This window comes from Rattus norvegicus, chromosome 12, assembly GCF_021556685.1.
Source record: "Rattus norvegicus strain SHRSP/BbbUtx chromosome 12, alternate assembly SHRSP_T2T, whole genome shotgun sequence".
In the NCBI taxonomy this organism is placed as follows: Eukaryota; Metazoa; Chordata; class Mammalia; order Rodentia; family Muridae; genus Rattus; species Rattus norvegicus.
Window position 1 is genome coordinate 33,264,018 of NC_141545.1, and position 12,451 is coordinate 33,276,468.

The following is a 12,451-nucleotide window of genomic DNA, read 5'->3' on the forward strand; positions in this document are numbered from 1 at the left end:
TTTAGTTATTAATAAGGGCTCAATGTCACCAGAGAATATTATATAACATTCGGATCTGTGACTCTGGAAACAACTTTAATCTTTCTAGGTACTTTTCCATTCACACCCTCAGGCTTTGTCTAAGCCTAAGCAATATAAAATTATAAAATTATAAAATGAACAATAGCAGGTACCTACTTGAGAGCTACCTCCAAAAAAAAAAAAAAAAAAAAAAAAAAGCCCAGCCCTTCACGTGTGGGTGGAGCTCTGGTGGATACTCCCCCAGCACGAGTGAGACCCTTGGTTCCATCCCAACACCTTTGCCTTCCTCAGCCTTAGCCTTGCCAGCGCTCGATGGAGCATGTCCGAAATCTCAGCTACTTCGGAGGATGAACCAGGAAGGCTGTAGGCTGTAAATTCAAGGTCTGCAGAGGCTGCAGGGTGAGTTCAATGCCAGCATGAGCTGGAGAGCTCCGGGCAGCTTAAGCTACAGAGTGACAGCCTGTTTCAAACTAAAAACTAAAGGGAAAGCCACGAGGTGACTCAGCAGATAAGGGAGCTTGCCCTGCAACTTGAGGTCAAGCCTTGGAATGCATACACCTGTGGAGGGAAAGAACCGAATCCACAATGTTGTCCTTTGACCTCCACATATGCGCCATGGCACACAAGCACCTACACACACACATGTCTTGCCTGTGTACATGTACAACATGAGCACATACATGATAATAAAAAATAATTTTTAGGTAGAATGAGGGCTGGAGATATAACTAAGTGATGGAGCTGGAGTGTCCCAAAAGGACCACACGGAATCCGTTCAGAGAAGAAGCTACTCGTGTTCAGATTGCTAAACAAGTTGTGTGTGATCACACACACAGGTACATGCACGCAGGCACATGCACACGGGCACATGCACACACACCAGCACAAGACACTGTGTTTCACCACTGATAAATGCTTAGGGGGACCCCTGTAAGCAGGAATGGTTTATTTCGGCTCACAGTTTCAGTAGCATCAATTCATAATACACTGTGTATTGCTTCCGGCCCTGTTATAAGGTAGAACATCATGGGGGGAAGTGATGGAGTAACGCTGTTCACCCCGTGGTGGACAGGCAGCAGAGAGAGAAGCAGTAAGTGGCCAGGCATTTGGTGTGTCCTTAACAAATCAACTCCTAGTAATGTACTTCTTCAGCTAATCTCTACCCCTTAAAGGCCCACTCCTTTCCAATGATGTCATCAGATTATAACTATTGTTAGGTTAATGTAGTCATGAAATTGAAGCCTTCAGAATTTGATCATCTCCAAAAAGTCTCACTCTGAACACTGCTTCACTGAGAACCCAGCCTTAGATGGGTGAACCTTCTGGAGAGATACCTCACTGCCAAACAGTAAAACAGTATATAACAAATTTCCTCTAGGCTGAAATAGTCCATCCTGGAGGAAAGCTCCTGAAGACTCAGGAAACAAACAACTAGCAAGTCTCAAGATGTCTCTGAAACTTAACAGATTCATAAGGTTCTTCTGCCCGAGTCAGCTTTAACTTTCAACCTTACTAGGGCCATCCAAGAAGGAAATTTCAGTTGATAGGTTACCCAGATGAGGCTAGCCTAAAAGCATGTTTGTGGGAGATCATAATTGATGTTAATTGATATAAGAAGGACCAGGCCCACTGTGGGCAGCACCTTTCCCTAAGCTGGTCTTGGGCTATAGAAGAAAGTTAGCTAAGCTTGGACAATCAGCAAACAGCATTTTTTTTTCATGGTTTCTGCTTCAAGTTCCTGATTTCATGCAATAATAAATTGTGATCTAGAAGTATGAGCAAAAAAAAAAAAAAACCCTTTGCCCACTATCTTAGAGTTTTACTGTGAACAGACACCATGACCAAGGTGATTCATATAAGGACAAAATTTAATTGGGGCTGGCTTACAGGTTCAGAGGTTCAGTCCATTATCATCAAGGTGGGAACATAGCAACATCCAGGCAGGCACGGTGCAGGAGGAGCTGAGAGTTCTACGTCTTCATCTGAAGGCTGCAAGCAGACTGCTGGCTTCCAGGCAGCTAGGGTGAGGGTCTTAAAGCCCACTCCCATAGTGACACACCCACTCCAACAGGGCCACACCTACTCCAGCAAGGCCATATCTCCTAATAGAGTCATTCTCTGGGCTGAGCACATACAAACCATCACACTCACGTTGTTTTTGGTCAGAATGTTTCATCACACACACACACACACACACAGAGAGAGAGAGAGAGAGAGAGAGGTCTCTCCCTCCCCTAAGATTGCCGGGAATTGGGGGTGTCTGACCTGTAGAGCGGCCTGCAAGCTGCCTACAGATTCCAGCTTTTGTGTGTCATCACCCATGCTTAGGTGGCTTGTACCGATGCAGCTGTCTTTGTGTCACCCATACACCTGCCAGCCACCCCAGTATAGCCACCGCTTCAGCAAGTTGGACAGTGGTAGTTTAATTACTCTTGTCTGTCACTGGTTCCCCTGGGGGTGAACAGACCTTTTGTTCGTATCTCCCTGGGAACAGTGTCCCAACACAGGCACACACACCAACACTAAATCTTAGACACATGGTCACAATACACACCAGTGCCAGTCTTCACACACACACACACACACACACACACACACACACACACACACACTAGTGGATTTCAGATACCCACACACATTCCACAGCCTCCATCTCTAAGCACACATTTAAAGAACAGTGCCCGTTCACACTCACACACTCAGAGAACAGCACCAATCAGTCCTTGGGAATGAACCCCGAGGTCACGTTCATGCCACCTCGGACCTGAATTCAAATTCCTCCTTCGACTCTCACACACGCACAAGTACTCCCATATCCCGACACTGCACCCCCCACAGCTGACGCCACTGTACATGCTGCTCCCCCCACCCCCCCGCCATCCAGCCTGGTGCTACACCACTCTCTCACATGCCCCCGTGACTCGCTGATTCACATGCGCTGACACCTGCTCCCCACGCATGAGGCGCGCATCTAGACTCTCTCAGTCGCCTCTAGTCATCTCGTGAAGTTCAACAGGAAAAACAAATTTTCCATGTGCTGACAGTAGACATTTTTTAAAAGTGACATTTTATTTTCAAATCTGGTTTCAGTTGCCAAGGGAGAGCTAGTACCATGAGAGCTATGTGACTGGTGGGAAAGACAGGGTTCCAAAGATTTTTCAGCTGGCTCCCTTAGGCAGAATCCTTCCCTGTCAGGCTCCTCCAGGCGGAGTGGCCACCAGGAAAGAACAGCTAATGCTAATGGAGCCGCAGACCTAGCCATGGAATAGCTCAGAGCTCTCTTACAAGGCTATCCAGGCTCAATATGGAGCTCAATCTACTTAATGACTTGGAGCTTGGCTGTGGTTCCTCAGGAATATGGCCTCGGGGAAAGCTCCCATGTGGAACAATGGCTCCTGCAGCTCCAGCGGTCTTAGGTGTGGGAGAAGCTCCAAGCAAGGAGACCCAACACAGAGCAAAACCCTCCAGCCAGAAGCCATGCCCTCAAGATTCCCCTCTTGCCCCCTCTCCTAGAACAGTGCTGAGAAGTTGGGAGGTGACAATGTTTATCACACAAGCGTGAGGATCTGGTCAGTCCCCAGAGCCAACATTTTAAAATCAGGACAAGGGCTGGAGAGATGGCTCAGCAGTTAAAAGCACAGGCTGCTCATCCAGGGGACCTGAGTTTGATTCCCAGCACCCACGTGGTAAAGAACAACCACCTGTAACTCCAGTTCAAGGGAATCAGCGCCCTTTTCTGGCCTCTGTAGGCACTGAAGGCAAAACAGCTCATACAAAAGGAAAGGGTTAAGAATACGCTGGTAACCCTGGTGTTGGGCTGATAGAGATGGGAAGGTCTTTGGGGTTCACTGACCAGCTAGTCTATCACACTCGGTGAGTTTGAGACACTGTCTCAAAGAATAAGGTCAGGTCAGTGAGATGGCTCAGATAACAGAAGCCCTTGTGTGTAGAACTGACAACCTGAATTCAATCCCTGAAACTCACAATGTGGCAGGAGTGATATCCTAAGGGTGGCCTTTTGACCTCCACATGCATGTCAATCATGGCAGGCATGCATGCTTAATCTCTCTCTCTCTCTCTCTCTCTCTCTCTCTCTCTCTCCTCCCCACCCCCATGCACAGCATGTATGCACACCCAGAAAAAAATAAATACATATATTTATTTGAAATCACCACACAAGGTGGGCCAGGTATGGTTGATACATTCCTTTAATCCCACCCTCAGGAGGCAGAGGCAGGTGGATCTCTGTGAGCTGAGGCTGGCCTGGTCTACAGTGAGTTCCAGAACAGTCAGCGCTACACTCTAGACAAAAACAAAACAAACAATGCACAGGGTGGAGAGAGCCTGAGAAGTACCACCAGAGGTGAAGGTTATATCTGACCATCGTACTCACATGCACACATATGCCTCTGCTCCATTACTTTCTATTTGCATCAGTGAAATAACCTTACCCCTCCCCCAACCCTGCAAAAAAAAAAAAAAAAAAAGAACAAAACAGGATAGAAAGGATGTATTTTGGCTTACAGTTTCAGGGGAACACAGTCCATCCCAGCGAGGAGGCATGGTGACAGGAGCTAGAAGCTGACTGGTCACACTGAAACCATACTCAGGAAGCAGGTACAGAGAGAAGGAAGTGGGGCCAGGTTATAAAACCATCCATCAATCCTGCCCCCGGTGAGGTACTCCCTGTAGAAGGTTCTGCCTCCTAAAAGGTCTACCTTTCCAGATGGTGGTACCAGCTGGGGACCAAGTGCCCAAACACCACATATAAGCCTGTGTGGTACATTTCTCATTCAAACCATCACAGAGACAGACAGATAGATAGACAAACAGATGGATGGATGGATGGATAGACACAGAGCAGACAGACAGACAGACAGACAGACAGACAGAATAGCAAAAGCCAAGATACCCTTCTCTGTCCAGGACTCCCTACAGGCACCAAACGTAACACCCAGCAGAGGCCTCTGAACAAAATGGAAGATGGACCTTCAACACCCACCTCCCACATCTAACTTGATGTTTCTTCTGAGCCCTGAGAAGCCCCCATATACTTTGGGGGGACCTACAATTGATTCCTAATAAAAATGGTTCTGTCCTCCAAACTACCAGCGACCTCACTTCCTGATGAGACTTCTGAGGATAATCAGCCCCAGGATTTCTCCTGGAAGTCTGTCTGTCAAGGAAATCTGTCTGTCAATGTCCTATCTCATCTCCTGGAAGGGAAACAGGTGTTTGGCTGGGTGTCCACTATCACCCTTTTAGCATCTTGCTCTAAAAGCTAAGCACCTAAAACATCCTGAACGCATTGGCCAGCCTTGCAGGATAAGTGGGAGTTGTTCTAAACCTCCCCCAAATGACGTTATATTGGGTCTCCCCTCAAGAACCAACATGTGTGTGTGTGTGTGTACATGCGTGTGCATGTGTGCGTGTGTGCATGTGTGTGTGCGTGTGTGCGTGTATGTGTGCATGTGTGTGTGAGTGTGTGTGTGTTTGTGTGTACGTGTGTGCATGTGTGCATGTGTGTGTGCATGCGTGCATGCGTGTGCGTGTGTATGTGCGTGTGCATGCATGTGTGTGCGTGTGTGTGTGTTTGTGTGTGTGTTTGTGTGTACGTGTGTGCATGTGTGCATGTGTGTGTGCATGCGTGCATGCGTGTGCGTGTGTATGTGCGTGTGCATGCATGTGTATGCGTGTGTGTGTGTTTGTGTGTGTGTTTGTGTGTACGTGTGTGCGTGTGTGCATGTGTGTGTGCATGCGTGCATGCGTGTGCGTGTATATGTGTGTGCATGCATGTGTGTGCATGTGTGTGTACATGTGTGTGCATGTGTGTGTATGCATGCATGCGTGTGCGTGTGTGTGTATGTGTGTGTGCATGCATGTGTGTGCATGTGTGTGTGTGTGTCTGCATGTGTTTTTAGAGGCTAGTGATGAATACTGGGTATCTTTCTCATTCACTCTCTACATTATTTTTTTCTCTTAAATGTTTAAGAATTGGGGCTGGGGATTTAGCTCAGTGGTAGAGCGCTTACCTAGGAAGAGCAAGGCCCTGGGTTCGGTCCCCAGCTCCGAAAAAAAGAACCAAAAAAAAAATGTTTAAGAATTATGTATGTGTTTATACGTGCATGCGCGCACATGTGTGCATGCATCCCGGGGATGGCATTCAAGTCATTAGACTTGCCAACAAGCACCTTCATCCACTGAGCCACCTTGTTGACCCTGTACCTTATATTCTGAGATAAGGGCTTTAACTGAACTTAGAGCTCACTAATTAAGCTATGGGCTGGCTAGCCAGGGATTCTCCTGTCTCCACCTCCCCAGCACTCGCCAGGATTACAGAGTCTCACCACCACACCAAGCTTTTTACATGACTTCTGGGAATTGGAACTCAAATCTTCTTGCCTTGGCCTCAAACGTAAGGTCCTTCTGTCAGAAAGGACCCTAAAGACTCTAACTCATATTAATTCATACGCCATCAATTTCCTTACTATAAAACATGTCATGTTGATCCCAGTGACTCCAAAGGCAGTGAGACAATATAAAAAGGTCAAGGGGCCACCCGTCAAAGTATGGGATGACAGGAAACTGTGTCAAACAGGAGGCCACAACTCATTGCCTACCGCCAGTGATGGTAAGGAAGCTGGACCAGCAATGTGAAATCTAAAGAGAACTGAAACCCCAGCCTCCCAGACTAGTCCAAACCACAGACAGCTGGCTTTATTAAATTCTGCCAATAAAGACCTTAAGCTTTTAAGAGTCTCTGTGAGAAAATAATGGTAAATCCAGGGGTAGTGCCACACAGCTATGACCCTGGCTCTCAAGTGGTGGAGGCAGAGGGATGGCAAATTCTAGGTCATCCTTAACTATAAAAGTTTGAGAATAGCCTGGATTACATAAGACTTGGTCTCAATGGATGGATGGATGGATGGATGGATGGATGGATGGATGACAGATGAACACACAGACACACAGGCAGACAGGCAAACAGGAAGACAGAGAGTCAGACAGATAGATAGATAAAATTGATAGATGGATAGATGGATGATGGATGGGTGGACGGATAGATAGATGATAGATAGATAGATAGATAGATAGATAGATAGATAGATAGATACAATTGATAGATGGATAAGTGGATGGATGGATGGATGGATGGACAATGGACAGATGGACACACAGACACACAGGCAGACAGGCAGACAGGAAGACAGAGAGTCAGACAGATAGATACAATTGATAGATGGATGGATGGATGGATGATGGATGGGTGGATAGATAGATAGATAGATAGATAGATAGATAGATAGATAGATAGATGCATGCTAAATAGATAATTTAAAGAAGTGAGTACATTACTAAATAAATATAAACTCTACTATTTCTATCTGTATAGTGGGGTTGCTTCTACTTACAATGACCATTCATGATGAGCTCAGCCCCTTCTTCCAAACTGGTGACAGGGCCAATCAACCCCTGCACTACTGGTACACAGCAAGCTCCTGGCTGGGCTGGCACCGAGTTACCCAGCAACACAATGCCACAGGGAACTGAGAGGGCAAGGGCAGGTCAGTGGAAATAACGTGTCCTTAACCCAAACACACTTCGGGTACCAACCAGTGCAGCTGTCAGAAGGAGGGCTGGCTTCCTGGGTGTTCCTGGGACTCAGAGTCTCCCTAGGAAACTAGGGGACATGTTCAGTATAGCTGGAGGGCTCCTAGCTGGGACCCAGCTGAGCAAAAACAATAGACATTTTTCCTTTCTTTCCCTCCCCTTCTTTTCCTTTTTCCTTTCTTTCCCTCCCCTTCTTTCCCTTTTTCTTTTCTTTCCCTCTCCTTCTTTCCCTTTTTCTTTTCTTTTCCTCCCCTCCTTTTCCATTTTCTTTTATTTCCCTCCCCTTCTGTCCCTTTCTCTTCCCTCCCCGCTTTCTTTCTTCTTCTCCTTCTCCTCCTTCTGCTGCTCCTCCTCCTGTTCTCATTCTCTCCCTCCCCCACCCCCCATCCACACTCTCATCTCCCCCGCATCCTTCTCTGACAGCGCCCCACCCATCCTGCCCTGGAACACACTATGTAACTCAGGCTGGTTGAGTCCTCCTGCTTCAGCCTACCCAGAGCTGAGATCCTAGGGCAGCTAGTGTCCCAGTAACCCACACCTCCACTCCCTTCTTACTTCCCAAATAACACAAAAACTGAGGAAAGCACTTGAGCTCGTGTGGGCCATCCTGAGTCAGGGCATCAAGAACAAATGGGAACCTAAAACAGAAGTGACCGGGAAATCCATTTTGAGCCTGCAGCTGCCAAGCCGACGCTCACACGGCGACGGCGGTTCTCTTGGTTATCAGCCAACCTCTTTCCCTGCTCCAGCTCCTAAGCGGCTACTTAATCAGGCATTGTGCGTCTGAATGTATTCATTATATTTTAATATGATTATGTCCAATCCAGTAGACTGAAACAGATTCATCCAGATGTGTAATTAGTCTCTAAATGCCGATTACTCTGGATGTCAACTCGGCAGGGACTTTGAGAACGGAGAAGCCATTCACACACTCCATGTTTATAAGTCATGCTTGGGGCCGGGTTCATCCGCACATCAGGGGTCAGGGTCATCCACACAGACACACTCGCAGCAAACTGGGGTGCTAAGGCCCCACCCTGGGGATTCCCCACATCTCCTGCTTTCCTGCTCCTGGTCTCTGAGAAGGAGCTTTGGGAGGGGACAGGGATGATTGGCACCCTCTGGGGCTCTAGAGTCTCCATACTCATAGGGTATACACCTGGTGTTAGCTCTATGGTCACCCTGGGCAAGTGTCTTCCCCAGGTAGTCTCTCAGCCTGCACAACGATCCCCCTCAAGATCCTTCTGTAGGGACGACATCTCCAAGTCAGCCTTGCTGGATAGGACTCCCAGTGGTTCAAGCTTCTATGTTCCCAAGTCATCATAGGAAAAATCCTCATAGTTTTTCCCTATTTTTAAACTACAATTAATTATCGTGGTAGCGGGGGGGGGGGGTAGGTGGGGCACACGCCACCGTGCATACATGGAGGTGAGAGGACATTTTGTGGGAGTTGGTTCTTTCCTAAAACCATGTGTGGTCCTGAGGATTGAACTCAGGTCACCTGCCACTTGGTGGCAGGTGCCTCACCCACTGGACCGTCATGGAGGACCAGATAGAAACAAGGTCCTCTGGACATGATAAGACTGTCCCACACGTGAGCTCACAGCAGCTGTGGTTGCCTGCACAAGACCTTTGGAAAAAAATCAAACCAGTGAGAGACCCTTTCTACAAAATAAGGGGGAGGAGCAGGAGGATGGTTCAGCAGGTAAAGGCGTCTGCCTCCAAGCCTTACAGCCTGAGTTCGAATCCTGGGACCCACAGGATAGAAGGAGAGAACCAACTCCTGCAAGTTGTCCTCTGACCTGCACGTTCACACCGTGGCACGTGCATGCCTCTCCATGCACAAGAAATAAATTAAACATAATAAAGAAAACAAGTATTTAAGGTGATGGGATTGAAGAAAACACCCCAATATCTGTTTCTGGCCTGAGCACACGTAAATGCACACATGCATCATACCTTCACAAACATGTACCCAAGCATGTAAATACACACACACACACACACACACACACACACACACACACACACACACACATGCAAAGAGAGCCCTGCAGGACTGAGCTCCCGTGACTTCAAAGTGCTTGTTGCCCTAAGGAGCAGTGTCTGAGGAACGATTTGGATCAGGTTTGTCTTGGTCTTTGGCTCTGGGAGGGCGCTCGATGGTGCTCAGCACTGACCCCTAGTGTTCACATCTCATACTGCAGCACTGCAGCAGGCTCCTCACTCCCTGGGGTCTGGCCTGTCTCCTGGGGGAACCATCGATTCTCTGCTTTCGTCTTACTGTCCGCAGAGCCTTCCTTTAACAAACCATAAGCCAGGACGCAGTCAGTACCTTGCTAAAAACCCTCCCATAATTTGTCATCCCCTGGCTGCTACCCCAGCAGCTTCTGACGGCATCCACTGTGTGCACTATGTGGTCCCTAAATCAATTCGTGAATGCCTCAGCAGCCATGAATCGAATGCTTCCACAGGGGTATTTGTGCCCATGCAGTGCACACCGGGTCTCTTCAGTCTTTCATGTCTCAGCCCAGGCTAAATCAGACTCTCCCATCTCCCAGGCACCAGCTTCCCACATACCCAGCCTCTCTCGACCCCTGAGACTCAGTCTAGTGCACACTTTGCTCTCTCCCAGGTCTCCACTTGGTACATAATTAGGCTCTCCCAATCCCCAGGCCTCAGCTCAGGGCACACCTGGCCTCTCTACTCTGCCAGACCTCAGCTAAGAGCATATCCACCCTCTCCAGTCCTCCAGACTATTTTATGATCTCCTATCTCCCAGCTTCAATCCAGCAACGTACCTGGCCTCTCTCACTTCTGACGCTTCAGTGTCAAGTCCTCTTACAGGCAATTTCCAGTCCCTGAGTTCCTGTGTGACTTTCTGCACACAGCTCCCTTCCCCACACACTCTGCCCTATTTCTTCCCATCAGAGTATGTCTTACTATCTAAAATGACCGTATCAGTTTGTCTCACCATGCGCTAAGTCTCAAAATATAATAGCTCGCATTTGTCCAACTCTCTCCTACAAATATCAGCCATAAATCCTGCACAGTCTATAAAAGACAGCATGCGTAAAGCCAAGGAGGTATAGCCAGAAGGGGGAAGAAATGAAGGGGAGGTGATACTCGGAAAAGAGGAAGACCTCCTCTATCCAGGGACTTCTTGGCTTATGGCTTTTGCCCAAGGGCAGTTGGAATTGTGACTTTGGACAATCGGAATTCAGAGTCAGGGCTACAGACAGCTCGGCAGTTAAAGGAACTGGCTGGTTTTGCAAAGCACCAGTTTGGATCACAGAGCGCAGGGTTCACAACCACCTATAACTCCAGATCTGAGGGACCCAAAATCTTTTCCTGGCCTCCTCAGACATGCCTGTACACACACACACACACACACACACACACACACACACACACACACACACTTAAAATAAATGTATTTCTAAAAGACTTCAGAGTTGAAATCAACACTAGAAATTAGAAACTGAGGAAACATGATAGGCACTGTCACCAGCCTGGCAGGAACTGATGACCGCCTCCCCACCCCTACCCCAACCCCACTCCACAGTGCACATGTGTCTGTGTGTATGTTCGCATGATGTATGTAGGCATACTTGTATGTGCATATGCACGCTGAGGTCTGCTGTTATCTTTCTCAATTGCTCATTATTGGTTTGCTGACTTATGTACTGATTTTATTCTTCAAAGATTTACTTATTATATTTAAAAGGGGAAGCATGTGTGAACATGTGCTTGGCTCCTGCGTGAAGGCCAGAGGACAACTTGGTGAAGATGTTTCTCTCCTTCCACCATGTGGGTCCTGGGGATCGAACTCAGGACATCAGGCTTGGCAGCAATCACTTTTACCCACTGAGCCATCTTGCTGGCCCTCTGTATTATTTCCTGAAACAGGGTCTCTCGTTCAAACCAATAACGGCTAGCATTATGTTTTAAGTTTAAATTATTATGCTTAAGAAATCTATAAAACAAAACCGCCTGTAACCTCTAAGCCCCACTTTGTCCAAAGACAGATAACTGGAATGTTGGGAGCCATTGGTCATGAAAGATAACAAACTGCATGTTTTCCCTTCCGTAAATAAGCTTGGATGTTCCAAGCGCACAGGACATGTGCTTGCTTATACACAGGCGTGAAGAATATCAGGATTGTCCTTGCCTCTGATTGCACGAAGGCAGGAAGTAGCCTTGTGAATTTTGCCTTTACAGCCCCTGTGATTTGGAGCCCATACTCTGAGCATGAGTCTTGGGTGTGCTCTTGGCCAGTGTTTCATAAAGTCTCTGATTTATTAAAATTTACTCATGGTCAGACTGTGAATCCCTGAATGATCCCAGACCCATAAGAAACCTAGATCTGGCAGATTCTACTAATCTAGTTAGCCAGCTTGCTCTGAGGAATCCCCCATCTCTGCCTTTCAAGTGCTGGAGTACGTTGGGCCAGCACACCTGCCTGGCCTTTCTGTAGATTCTTGGGGATCTTAACTCTAGTCTTCATGCAAATACTTCATCCACAGAGCCCTCTCCCCAGTCCCAGGAATAAGAAATATTCCTGAGGCACATGTCAGTCCTTCTAGCTATCAGATTATTAAGGCAATACACACACACACACACACACACACACACACACACACACACACACACACACATTGTCAAGTTCTCCTAGAGTCTCATTCTGTGAGAAGGAAAAAGATGGGGTTGGGGATTTAGCTCAGTGGTAGAGTGCTTGCCTAGCAAGCGCAAGGCCCTGGGTTCGGTCCTCAGCTCCGAAAAAGAGAGAGAGAGAGAGAGAGAGAGAGAGAGAGAGAGA

General features: G+C 47.6%; 1 protein-coding gene across 5 annotated transcripts in view; it reads right to left on the reverse strand.

Moving 5' to 3' along the window:
* Caln1 (calneuron 1) overlaps positions 1-12,451 on the reverse strand; it is a 491,219-nt gene that overhangs the window by 442,332 nt on the left and 36,436 nt on the right.